The sequence below is a fragment of the Eleginops maclovinus genome, chromosome 24 (assembly GCF_036324505.1).
Source record: "Eleginops maclovinus isolate JMC-PN-2008 ecotype Puerto Natales chromosome 24, JC_Emac_rtc_rv5, whole genome shotgun sequence".
In the NCBI taxonomy this organism is placed as follows: domain Eukaryota; kingdom Metazoa; phylum Chordata; class Actinopteri; order Perciformes; family Eleginopidae; genus Eleginops; species Eleginops maclovinus.
Genome location: NC_086372.1, coordinates 8,517,378 through 8,531,379, shown reverse-complemented (window position 1 = coordinate 8,531,379; position 14,002 = coordinate 8,517,378). Strand labels below are relative to the sequence as shown.

At 42.8% G+C, this 14,002-nt stretch overlaps 1 protein-coding gene and 1 long non-coding RNA gene across 2 annotated transcripts in view; both read left to right on the top strand.

Moving 5' to 3' along the window:
* The window catches only part of si:ch73-383l1.1 (receptor tyrosine-protein kinase erbB-4), a 213,149-nt gene that overhangs the window by 39,722 nt on the left and 159,425 nt on the right, over positions 1 to 14,002 (top strand). The window lies entirely within an intron of this gene.
* LOC134861018 (uncharacterized) lies at positions 2,203 to 3,273 on the top strand. The gene is made up of 2 exons (XR_010165346.1): positions 2,203 to 2,446; positions 2,799 to 3,273. It is a non-coding gene; the product is annotated as an uncharacterized LOC134861018 (long non-coding RNA).

Here is a 14,002-nt window from a genome sequence, read left to right as displayed (position 1 = left end):
TGTGTGTGTGTGTGTGTGAGCCGCAAAGAGCGATTGGGTTTTTCCTGCTGATTGGCAATTTAATGTCCAGTTTTGTCGAGCTCTGCTGTTCCACACCAGGTAGTTTTTTTCTGGAGTTCCAGGGCTAACGACTCTCACCGTCTGCCTGTTTCCCCATATTGCGTCCGATAAATCTGCTTGCCTGACAGGGCCATTGTAATGAGGTGATATGTGTGTGTGTGCTCATGCGTATTGGCTGTATTCACAGGTAAAGGCATGGCAGATTGTGTTTGACTTTCACGAGGGTATAAAACATGATCACATGTGACAGATTACAAACCTTTTCATTATTTCGCCTTCTGAGGAATTCAGCCTGCTTCTTTCCTTCTTAATTATACATCAATGAACTCTGTCCTTCTTCCTCTCTAACCGCTGACAGGTAGCACCTGTCCCGCTCACTATGGCCAGATGGACAATGCCCCAGTGCACCTGCCCCTCTTGGTGGCACTAAACCTGCTTTGAGCCAAGCCTCAGTGCTGGCACCTGAACATGCACACACAGTTGGAGCCCTTAGATACCCCTTCTCTCAACTTGGCATGACTTAGTCTGGCATATAGAGTATAGCATTTGCATTCATAAACACTAAATCAAGGGAAATGGCAACGGCTCGTCTTGTTCAACCAGAGGGGCAGACATATTAGCCGGAAACGTTGTATGATTGGTTTTCAATTTTCTTGCCTGAACATAGCATTTACAGATCAATAGAAGTCGGGAAACATTAACAATGTTGGCTTTGCAGTTTAAACCACAACAATTTCAGAAGATGTCGGAAATATAGCTTCACAAAAAAACATGTAATTCAATCGCCTCTTATAAAATGTGGTAAATTACGACATGGGAAATATGCTTATTTGCTCTAGAGTTATTGTGAAGTGTATTTACTCTGTCATTTGTGTAGAGGAAGGTGGCTGTAGCAATGCGTTTCAGACAGTATGCAGCCTGGGAGTCGAAATCCAGGGCAACAAAACCCTCCGCCACTGCTCTATATGTTAACAGCTGAAGGCCTCTCTCCCCTACATCGTGACAGCTGGACAGTAAAAGACAGTTAAGTAAGTCACTCAAACTGTGGAACAGTAAAAGTGTGTGTTGCGAGGGGGGTAGGGTACACTCAGAAATTGTCCCCACACAGACAGGTGGTGAGCAAAAACAGCAGCAGTAAAACAGAAATAAGAACTTTGCAGGAGTCGTTCCAATATCCCGGCGAGAGCAGGGGGCCCCTGGAGTAAAGGCAGTAACACCTGTGTTTACTGCGGCTTCAAATGGAGCCTGGGATAAAAAGAGAGAACAATATTAACAGAGAGGCAAACCTGGCACCAACCGGGCGGAAAGCTGGTCACACAAACTCCCCTGTTCCAGTGGGAGTGCGTTTGATTCGCCTCTCCCATCACCCCTCTGTAGACCAAGCCTTTGATACCCCTTCCCTGTTCCCTCTTGGGGGCTCCTGGGGGATCTGGCAGGGTCTATATGTGATGTGATGTGATGTGAGCTGCCTATCTATGGCCAAACTGCACCGACGGGGCCCTGACGCACATTGTAAAAGAAGGCTATAGGGAATTCATCTCGCAGCTCCATGTCAGTCAACTGAAGTTTTTTTCTCGAGAAAATTGGCATTTATTGAGATAAATATAACGCTTAATATCTTAACTATCGCCGCTCTGCACCTGCTGTCCCTTCACTTGTGACTCACACGACACTCAAAAATAGCCTCGATTAAACCAAGAAAATAAATCTTCAGTGCAGGCCCTTGAAAATATTTCAAATTAAAATGATGTTGCAAGTCCGAGTGAGTCACCCCCCCCCCCCTCCTCCTGTCCTCCCCTCATTCTCAGAAAGAGGTCATCAAGGTGTTGTGTATTCCAAAGCAGAAGAGGTGGGAAGCCTTGCACCTGCTCTCACATATTCTCAGTCCCGTTCCCGGTGTTATTTATTTGCTTTATTTATTATTCAGTATTATGTGAAAGCCCCCGCATTGCAACATCCGTGCCTGTTGTATCGCTGTATTAGTGGTGTTATTAAAGCATGGAGGTCACTTGATCAGGTTGTCCCAGACATGATCTAAATTTGCATTGTTCCAATATATCATTTCCTATTACTGTCTCTCAGGGAAACACACCTACACTCTTTGATGCTTCTATCCTTTTCTGCTCCCACTCTTAACCCCTTAACGCCTATTGTCGCGAATTCGCCTCAAACCGCTTCTATTAAAAATGCAGCCGAGATCGTGCATGTGTTCCCCCAATGCCGGTTCATGTCTCTTCGATACGGACCTAGGAACGTTTTGCAAGCACTAGTTTCTCGTAGGACCGGTCAAAGAGTGGGAACTTACACCCGGTCGACGAAGGCGGGCATATCCGGTTAGACGCTAACGAGTGGAGAAAGCAATACGAAATATACGGTCCTATTTGAGGTAAGTTATTGAAAAAAAAAATATTTTGCTGTTTATTGTTTGTTTGTGCAGCTAACGAAGCAGAATAGAATAGTTTTGACAGATATTTCTGAAGTTATTTGAAGTGATTCTGTGTGTCGCGAATTCGCTACATTCGGCCATATTGTCTACATTGGTTACAATGAGTACATGTTTTGTATTATGTAAATACAGATGTCTGCATTCAATAGTGACCTTTTATTTCTTTCATTTAGCTTGACCTCGAAGTATGGAAAGCTGTTTTCAAAGAACTTTTCTGTCTTACAACTGTACTCATAAATCATAAATAAAAATGTCTGCTCTTTTCAATAGTGACTTTTTTTTTTTACACCAGGTGATGAAAGCAGCAGCAGCAGCAGCAGTGATGACAGTGGCAGCACTGATGGAGACTCTGATGCGGTCCCTAGCACCAGTTCTGCAGCTACTGCTGCGAGAGCACCTACTACAACCTTAGCTGTTTTGTTCTTGTTATTGTTATTGTTTTCATTGTTATAATGAATGGTTAATGATGTCATGAGTTTTTGACAGCTGAGTTCATGAGTAAGACAGCTCGGCACATCCTTTGTTCTCTCTAAGTGTTTTCTCTTTCTCGTTCTCTCTCTCACACACACACACACACACACACACACACACACACACACACACACACACTCTCTCTCTATTACACACAGTTCTACATGCTGTTTTTTTATTGTTGTTTTGTTGTCATTGTCATGAGTTTTGCATGTCTGTTGACATATTGTCATGAAATTAATACTATTTTAATTTAAATTATATGTTGGCATCAATAAAATGAATTACATGCCTGAGATGGGAAATGTGTTTTAATTACTATTTGATCCATTAATGCCTGTTGTCGCTAATTTGCATCATACCCCAAATTACTATTTTATCCATTAATGCCTGTTGTCGCTAATTTGCATCATACCCAAAATTATATCTATTCTATGTGCTAAATTGAAATTAATAATCTCCACTTAATTTAGCATCTGCTTGAAAGCAAAAACACATAAAATAAATTTTTTAACATAATTGCATTTAAATTCAGGCGTCAAGGGGTTAACAAAGAGAGTAGCAAAGAAGCTGGGAATGAAAGGAAAGAGCAAGAGAGCACTTGTTATGTCATGTGTGCGGAGGAAGGAGGCAGCTTCCCCTGATCGCAGCCCTCCTCGCCGCGTTGACAAGGAGGCGAAAAGTGCCTCCATATTGGGGCGGATGGCTCCACCGATTGCCTTTTTGTCCTCTGACAGATACACTCTACATGTGTCACAGCCGCGGACCCGTCACCTTGCGACGGCAGAGCAGAGAAGATGAAATACGGAGAAAGAACAGCGGAGAGGAAGGCGACAAGGGCGCTACCTCCGACAACGCTGTCAGCGTGTTTATCACCGTGCATTAAAATAGACGTCGGACGCCCTGCTTGTTGTCTCTTCCCGCAAAGCTCCATTGTTTCTGGAGGAGGGAGATGTCTAAGACCTGCCTTGCTAAGTGCTTACAGAGCACCACTCACTGTCACCGCAAAGTGCCACAGCTGCAGCAGGAACCAGGCTCTAACATAGTGATTTATGTGGCTGCAGCGGGCCCTCACGTCGTAGAAAGATGTACTATTATATTTCCCATACAAACCTGCAATCCTTGAGCTTCAATTGCGTCTGGTACTCCTTGTCATTCCCCAGAAAGCTGCAAGTAACGGGCTCTTTAAAGCTCTTATTTTACAGAGAAAAATAAGAGCTTTAAAGAGACAAAGCGTGACATGTCGAAACATATGTGCTTTGGCTTTAATGGAGAGAGAACTGAGAGTTAGAAGGCTAATTAGCTTAGCATAACTACTCGAAACAGGCACAGAGCAAGTCAAGTCAAAAGGTAAAAAAATTGATTTGCACATCCCCATAATTTCCACTACGATTAACAAGTTACATATATTTTGATGCTGTATACTTATGCTCTGTGCCTTCGCATATTTCTTATCATCTAAAGACAGCTACATGTTTTAAAAATCTCAAAAAGAAGAAGAAGGCTAGATGCCAAATGTGTAGCGTAGAGCAGTCTGTAACATCAGTTATCACATGCGGTTTGTTAAGTTGTGTGGAGAGCCTGCAGTATATTTTTGGCAGTACCTTCTTACCACTCTCCCAACTGTTGAATGAAACATTTAAAAAGCTCTTGATGTCTGGGATGGTTCGAACTTCCTCTCTGACCTGCTTAGACTTAACATGCCGCGGTCACCGGCGTTCACCCAGTCGGCCCTGAGGGGATTTCGTTTGGGATGTTCAACTTGTGTGGAATGCTAAAACGGGCCCAAAGTCTTATGCTGTGTGTCCAAATTTGAGATAGACTGCTCTCTGTGCTCTCGGGTGTTGCACTAAGACGATCTAAGCTTCTTTGCCTTTGAGTTGGCATCTGTCTAGCCACATAAATTCCCCCTCTTAATAAATGAAATGTTTACTTCCAAGTCTTTTACAGTTGGCCGACCCAGTCTTAAAAGGTGTTCTGTGTGGTCTGGTTCATTCTGGCAGATCAGGCGTCTCTTTTTAATACAGATAAAGGGCTTTATTCCAAAACGCAGCTGATTACACTTGATTAAATATTCAACACTTGTAGGAATGTATTATCTGAACAAAGGAAAGGTTCAGTCACTCAGAGTAGGTGTCAGTCCTAATAAACTATTAAATGTGGCTTGTGTTTTAACATTTTAACCCATTCCTTAATAATGCACAGGGATCATGTAACAGGTCCACTTTCAAACACATGCTAGCGATCGAATCTTATCATAGCCTTCCCTCTTGTCAGCCATTTCGCCGTTTTATAAAGTGTTAGAATCAGGCGTAACAGCATGTTAACAAAACCTTTCTAAACGTCAGAATTAAAGGCAGAGGAAGCAGGGTTAGGGGGTTGCATACCAGTCAATGTCCACCACTCTGCCCTGCGTTCTCTCCGATAATACCCCTACCTGCCATAGAATGCTTATGTTATTGAATACATTGGACTGCAGGTTAATTGGACTTTAAGCTACTGGAAGTGTTTCCTTACAACATCAGAAATAACCTCTCTAACAGTCCAAGCACGTGTGAATGTTGTGTACAAACCCGGCATTCGCTATAATAGAGCAGGCGCAGTCGGGGGCACCCGGTAGACTATCTCTGCTATGCGAGGAGCCTTCGGGCTAGTGTCAGGGTCAAGGTATTTTTAACCACGCATGCATACACTCAACACGCACCGCCATGTGCCACCTGCTGGACCCTGTCAGCTGTTGAATAACTGAAGGGGAGAGGGGGAGTAGGCACCAAGGAATGAGTATTTTATGTGATAGTGTCTCTTTTATACTGCCACTAAATCTCTAAGGTATTGCATAAAAACAACATTTTACACATTTAACTAGGGGGAAAAAAAAGAGTTTACAGAGAAGGAGACGCTTGTTTATCTCATCCGAGAGAGCCAGAGGTGGTGCTAGATCAATACGTGGCAGATATTGATGGTGTTGTTGTGGTTATTTTTTCCTTGATCCCTTTGGCTGTAGACATTCCTCCAATAGGTGAAGGCGTGGTGGGAGTCTCTCAATATTCTCTCCCCGATTCTGGCCACAGCTGCTCTCATAAACCAAGGTTCATATTGCAGCAGCTGGGCCCACCTCTACACAAGACTAATTGTAACACGATTTCACCCACTGCTCCGGAGCCAATTTGTGGAGCCACAGGAAGGCCAAGTAATCAATTTCCAAATATTTAAGGGAAGTTTTTGAAATGTTGATTTGATTTGGGGCTGCATCGATTCAGTTCAAGGTTATTGTTTTTTTTAAATGTTTCTTCACAACTCTCCTTTCAAGGTGGAGTGGAGGTTTAAGGCACCTCGCTGCACAGAACAGTATTTCCACCCTTCTCCTCAGCGATAGAAAGAATAAAATCTGAGCTGCTCTTGTCCTTGCGTCCTTTTTATGACAATTGCTCTGCCGGAGCACCAAGGACTGAGCGCAGACAAGTTTTGTAGCAACAACACGGGCTAAATCACACTGAGGTCACAGCAAGGTTACATGCACTGAGGACACAAAACACTACAGCGAGTGAGTGTTGCTGCACATGCGATCACCAGCTCCTAACGACCAACAGCAACTTTGCCCATTGTGAAGAAGAAGGCAGGCCCGCCCTTGAAAGTTTCTTTCGTTGCCCGGTAACTGCACAGAATCTACAAACAACGGCAAAGGGGATTTGGGCGTCCGTGTGTGCCAGTCCAATTTTAACTTTCCACTGACGCTCACGAACTGGACATGACAGGCCATTTTGAAATCCACTCTACACTCTAATTTTGGATGAGGTGTGGACTTGAGCCTAATCCATTGGTCTGCTGATAAACAGCATGTGCCCGATAAGGACTCTCTTTAAAGGAATAGTCCAACCTTAGTTTAGTTTTGAATAACAGACTGTGGGGTGTAAAAAAAAGAAGTAAATTCCTCCAAGAGGTTAGGTTTTATTTGAGCGTTTGACGTTTTGATTGATTTCCTGCTAAGGAAACCACAAAATGCAGGCAGCAGGTGGAATTTCACAATCCAAAGGGTCATTTTAAATGTTGTAAGGTAGAGGAGAAGAATAGTATCAACATTCATAGGAACTTTTCAATACTGTTGCTCACTTTTACAAACAGTCATATATTTGCAAAAGTAGGACCTGTTTGCTGGCTCTATTTCGCCTTGAAGCCAAACATAGTGGTTATAGTTTGACATGAAATGACAGCTGTAATCAGCACAGCTAAATTAATCCCCATTGAAAAGGCTGTATTAGCAAAACCTTGATAGAGGGATTACACACATACTTTGATGATGTGCCAGCCAAGCTCACATAAGAAAAGACGCTCTTCTCTAGTCAGCACCATCCAGACTGATGTGATGTGACAAGGACAAACCTAATGCGGCTGTTTCATTGACTCGGCGCGTCTATTGTTTCAGTCTATTACAGATATCTCGTCTGGCAGGGATCGGATTGCGTTGCCGGCACCTGCGTCCCCATCAGAATCAAACAGCGGCTGGTTTGAATTGCTGGATGATTTCCAATCCAGCTGTTAGTTTGGAGGCTTGTGGGAGGGAGGGTTAGACAGCTAGAACCACGGCTTGTGCAGCTCTCGTCTTTCTGCCGATTCTGCGCATGAAATTATTTGGAAAACTGCATTTCTGACCTTTTAACAGGCTATTTTACCAAAACATAAAATAATACAGTTTCGTTTTTACCCCTAATAAGGTTGAACTTGTTTTCAGCTGTTGAGAATGCTGCTGTTTTTTCAATCTTCCATCCCTCAATGAAATTCCCTTTTTATGATATTGTTTGTTGATGGAGCTCTTTGTGTGGGGTTGGCATTTTTTCCCCTGCCGCTGGCTTTATGGAACCAACATTTTCTACTGCTCCAGGCTGTTTACTTGGCTGTTTTTGATCAAAAGCCCCTCCATTTTACCCATTCAAAACACTCTTGTAAGATTTCCAGCAGCAAACTCCCACTTATTATAGGCAAATATAAAATCACGGACTATCAGCTGTTGTGCTTGGAAAATATGATGAGTGTGTTAAAGCAAACTGTTGTATTTTCCAGGTATTTTGTACCTTTTTTATAGAAAAGCATCCTAGTTTTGTTTTTCAAACGAGTGGGAAGGTTTTTTTTATACTTAGTGAAGTGACCTCCCGCGATGTGATATGACCACAATACAAAAGTCACGGCACGATTTCAAACAATCTGCTATATGTTGAAGTCTTGTGATAACCGGTATTGCGGTATATTTTCTGCTAATAGTGCCGTTTGTCTTCATCCTTGTTCGGAACTAATTCCTGCCATCCGCTGACTTTACCCATGTCCTAGCCACAACAACACTTAGCACCATCTAGTGGACTTTTCTTATTATATATATAATTAATGATCAATACTTAGAGTCCAACTATATATTGACTTGCAACACTTTGTCATAGCCAGTGCTGTATCAAATATATCCTACACCCCTAGCAATGTAGCATGTTTCCAAATGCAAGGGGCTCTGAAAAGTTACATATTTGATGCTGCTAAAAACATGGAAGGTAGACTGCGCCGTAGAGCTCATTGTTAAACGGCGTATTTGCTGTGCTAGAAGAGCAATCCAAAGGGACGTCGCTAAGCAGTTGGTCAGCTTCTGATGCAACTAACAATGAATATAAGTATATTTATATTCATGGAACTACCTTGACCTCAGTGTTTGCAACCACTTTCATTATTACCTTTACATTATAATATCCTTCAGAGGGGACCTTCCTAATTTAAATCACAAATTCCGGGTCAACTGGTCCACGGCTATCATTGTAGAGGCCTTATCCTCTGTGAGCAAAGCACTGACCCTCCAAACAACTTCAAATATGTGTTGCTTTTCCCTCCCTATGCATGTATATATTCCACCATGTCAGCAAAGCATAGATGCACTCTGTGGCTGTTATCATCATGACTTCCCATAGTTGTATTTCCTGTGTTTTATGCAAAGTAGATTGTCATTGAAAGTTGCCGGAAGCTCTAGAGTGTATTCTTACTCATCATTAGTTCTCCTTAAAAGCACATCTTGGTCATTATGTTTATCTTTTGCAGCCTTATTCAAACCCTCCCCCTCCCCATACAGTACACGTTGAGGACACCATGCTTTTGCTCTCTACAGTAATCCAATTATTTTCCTTTTTGCGGTCAAAGCAGCAGACTCATCGCCTCTTTTTTTATCCCCAGAGGGAAATGACGGGACATCACTCATGTCTGTCGCTATTGTCTTTGTCTGCTACGCTGTGAGTGAGATCAGGTGAGGACAGTGATCCATCGAGGGGGTTATGCTTCTGCCTACTTACCTGTTGTTAGGGCGGTGGTGGCAAAGTCCATAGGGGCTTGGCCTGGGAACTGGAAGGTCACCAGTTCAAGTCCTCGAAAGACTAAGTGCTACCGTGGTGTCCCTGAGCAAGGCACCGTTCCCTACACTGCTCCCCGGGCGCTCCTAGCACTAGGATGGGTCAAATGCAGAATGTAAAATGTCCCCACTGTGGACCATTAAGGGTATCCTCCTTCTTCTTATGAAGACCTGGTATGATAGAGATACCCTATAGCAGGGATATCATGTCCAGAACAGATACCTCGGTACAATTTTGATGCCAATTTCTGATAATGTAACAGTACTCTTATTTATACTGTACCACAGTTACTGTAAGCACTCTGTAGCTCAAGTGTTAGGATGTTCCGTTGTCCCTGGGACCCTAGAAAGTGTGTTTGGGATAATCGGAGATCCTTCCCGTGACAAAAGGGATTCATGACCAACTAACCTGGGCGACAATGTGTTGAATCAGGAAAAACAACAGTAACCCTGATTGTAAAATGCCTCATTTTATCATCCAAATTAGTGTGGATATTGCCCCAAAGAAATCATCAAAGTCGTACTTTGAACGAACAGCTGCGTGAGGAGGTTCCATTGAGTTACACTATGATGCGTTTAAGATCTATTTAGTGAAAATAAAAAGATTTGCTGATGGTGAATTATGACATTATCAGGCTGTGTTCCAACTACACTTCAAACTATTTCTAATAAGCGACATAATTGTTCATAAAAATGTCACGGTTTTATTTGAACCACAGCATATATCATTTCGTTGGTACCAAACATCGTGTCGGTATTGATTTGATCTACTAAGCATGTGAAATATTGACACACCTTTCAATGGTGTCAGTTTGCTCTATTGCAAACACCTTAATCCTGTCAGAGCGCTCTGCTTCTGATCAAAGACGGCAAAAGCAAGAGGCACAGGTTGGGAGGTATAAGCTTTTTATAGGCACGTAGGTGTTCATGCTTTGTGCATTTGTCTGAGTAAAGTCATCGGGGCATGCTGCTATTCGTGTTATTTGTTTTCCAGCTCTCGTGCGTGTGTTTGCGCACAATGCCAGCCGAGGTTGGGTCACACTGGGGGGACAGGCGCCGGCTCATTTTTTATCCCTCGGCTGCGCGCCTCAGTCAGGGGAGGCTTTGTCACCAGCTATCTGCCTGCCAGCGCAGGGTATTGTTATTCCAAAGTACAGGCGAGTTAACATTTCTCTTGTCACTGCTGCATCTCCCCCACATCAAAACAGGAAGAAGACACAAAACAGGAGAGAGGCTCCTTTGCCCTTTACTGCTTTTCTCTGCCTTTGTCCTCAGCTGACTCTATTCCTTTCCTTATCTTATTCTGCATGTTATCTTCTTAATATACACCAGTGCTCCTGTAATAAGAGCTGATGCGCTTGTTAAACATTGATGCTCCTTGGTTAAAAAATAGAGCCATGTTTCATCGTTTGGTTGAGGGCCACAGCAGATTTGACAGGCAGGTGTTTTTTAGCCGGACATGTTGTTTTCCCGCTCGTCTTGTACGGTTTAGCCTCCTGCTGTGAATCTCCTGTCAGCAAAGTCGAACACAAAAAAGCTCCTATCAGCCCGGCTCAGCTCACTCTCATAATTAATACCTGTATTCAAAATGGAATGATGAATGCCGTTGATGAGCTGGATTTTGCAGTGAGCAATTGCGCCATTACCTCGGTGCGATTAGCTTAAGCACGAGTGTCCTCCTAGGAACTATTTTTTGACTTGACGACATGGCTTTCCGTGCCCATATTGCCGAGATTTATTTTCCCGGAGAGAGGCTGCCAGGCTCAATCGCCCTGCAGTAAAGTCTTTTATGCGCTACGCTGTTCGATTGGGAGCAGCTCGTAACTCAGGCGGTCTATCAAAATCAATGGGTAGCGTGTTGAGCGCTGATTTAGGATGGTAATTAGAGATGTTAATTGTTTTCATTACTCAGGGCCCAGGGTGGGCGGCTCCAAATAGAAAGGTGGGGATGGGCTCTCTGGGCCTGATTGGGGGGTTTTATCACTCAGAGGCGTTCAATGACCTCCCTGTGACACATACAGATGGTATCTCCAATCCTATGTCCACCTTAGAAGAAGAATCTTCGACCCGTGAACAACCTTTGGCACAAGAAGGTTACGTTTCAATAATTAGCTCTATAGCAGACATTATCATAGCCTCTGACACTTACCTCCACCTATTTAAACATGAATTATCACAGCACATCCAAACAAAATGATATAAGCAAGCCGAAACTGCGACGTTTTCACTGCTGCAAAAGGTAGAATATTCTGTCCGTGCCATTAAAATGTTTAGGCGATGAATAAATGGAATAAACTGCAGTGAATAGGTATCGATTTGCGCTAGGCCGGGGTTGCAGCGTCAATAGAATGGGAGCACTTTGAATATTTTCTATGGTCTATTCATTTTGGAATGAGCTAAAAACCCTGAGCACTACACATGAATGTCACCACAACATGGATATCAATTATTTTACCTTGTGCCATGATGCTGAATAGCAATCGCCCTTGGATGATTGAATTGAAGGGCTTGAATCGACGGGGAGTTTTGTTTTTGTCATACAGTTTGGAAACAGAATAAAAAATAGACCAATTTGTTTATTTTAAAAGGTTATTTGGAATAATTAACACTCGGGGAAGATTTGCCGGTGAAGGCCGCCACTGGCAACTCATTTTCCATCAAAAGTTGATGATCCTTGATCTATTATTCATCATTTCAGAAGAATCGGTTCATTTTATGTTTAAAAGAAGCGTGTCGCTGTATAAGCAGCGCAAAAAAGAGAGAAGCAAAGGTCTTTATATGTAATATTCCTAAAAGAAAATAATAATTAAAAAGTAAAATTATCAACTTAAACTCAAGTCAATTTTTCCGAGCTCATAACAGCACAAGACAAAGTCATTTCTGCACATTAAACAAAATGACTGATGAAAAGGAAAGGATTTAATTTAATTTACCATTCATTCTTTTTAGATCATTAATAAAAAAATTCAAAAGGCACCTATTCTATTTAAGGCATTCCCCAAATTAAGAAATGAGTATAAATGAATGTAGAATACACCCCGATTCTGGAACATGTTCTCTGTTGTTCTTGTGTTATCACAGATATCAGTAACACCTTATTTGCAAGTACAGCCCCGAGGTACCCTCTTCTCTCGCCAAATTTCACACTCTGCTGCCCATTCTTATCCTCTCCAAATAATGAGCTCAATACTTATCTGTAAGTGACACTTTTAGTGGCCGAATTAGTCTCAGATGTTACTATCTTCGGACTTTGGAGAACGATTTCAGTGAGGATTTATGCGGAGAAAGCCCTCCTCGCTCCCTTTGAGATGTTTTTCCCTTTTCCTGCTTCTCCACTCGTCATTCCTCCATGGCCCTCCAAAGGAAAATAATCAGCAACCTGTCCATTCTAAATGAGCTTCTTGAAACTGAATGGCGTTGGATGTTTTCTTTTTGGTCCAAAGTTTTTCCTTGTGCTCTGTGAAGTTTTCCTGTGACATCACTCGCCCTCTGCTCCTCGCATTATCAAACATTTGTGTTTTACGCTTGGACTAAAGGGAGTACGGAAAGCGTTTATCTGTGTGTTCTTCTTTCCTTAGGGGCACTCGCAGACCTTCCCCATGCATACGATAAAGCAAATCTCGCAGAACATCATACAGCAGTTAGCTGATCCGTTTGAAGCGTTCGATAACCCCCCGCATAATGGCGTAATGCCTGTAATTACGACAGCTGAGGATGGACATGAAGTACGCGTAGCCAACACATCAAAACACACAAACACTGGCGCCCGCTGTGCCATCTCATCTAAGTCGAGGCAGTCTCCAGAAATAGCCCTGATTGGGGCCCTGAATAATTCAATGTCATTTTTTCCCCTCCTTCCAAAAGGACTGTGGGAGCAATTGATGAGAGCGGATGAATATTTAATGGCTCCGAGTCTCTTGGACAAGCCGGGGCCCGGGATGACAAGCTCTGAGAAATCAAACAGAGGAGAGGAGAATGAGAAAAAGGAGGTTGAGTGGTGAGGGGTCGCGCAAACACTGAGGGGAAGATAGGAGTTCAGATGCGGTTAGAACTACATCTAAAAGCATCCACTTCGTCTCGCGCCTTTAACCGACCATATTGCAGCGCCTGCTTAAAAGTCAAACTGAAGTGTTTGATTGCCCTTGTGAAAAACTTGGATACCCCTCTGTGTTGCATTAATTATTAACTGATGGATGTTCTAGAAATGCATTAAATGTTTTCCAGTCAAGGCTTCTTTGCGGAGATTCGAGAAAACAGTTTCCATTTCAAACATGTAGGGTTAATTTCCCGGGAGATGCAAAACTATGCATTATAGAGAGCAGCAATTTTGCACTGATAGAAGGTGGACCATCACGGTTCCCAGAGCGATATGACCCCAATTGGTCAGTGTGGCACTACTACTGAGGTCAAATCCAATTTTCTCGTATACAGCTCCAGGTGTGAAAAACAAACATACCTATTTTAGACCGCTTTGACTCGGTTTAGTAGGAATCCATGAAAACATTTACAATTAACTTTTTAATATCAGTTGTATTTGTTTGCTCAACGAACTTTAACAGCAGGTCGTGTTTTCCTAAATGCCAAATTCCAAAACATGGTCGAACCGTGAATCAATGCCTTTTATTTAGCATTTCTTTACCGTCTAATCTCAA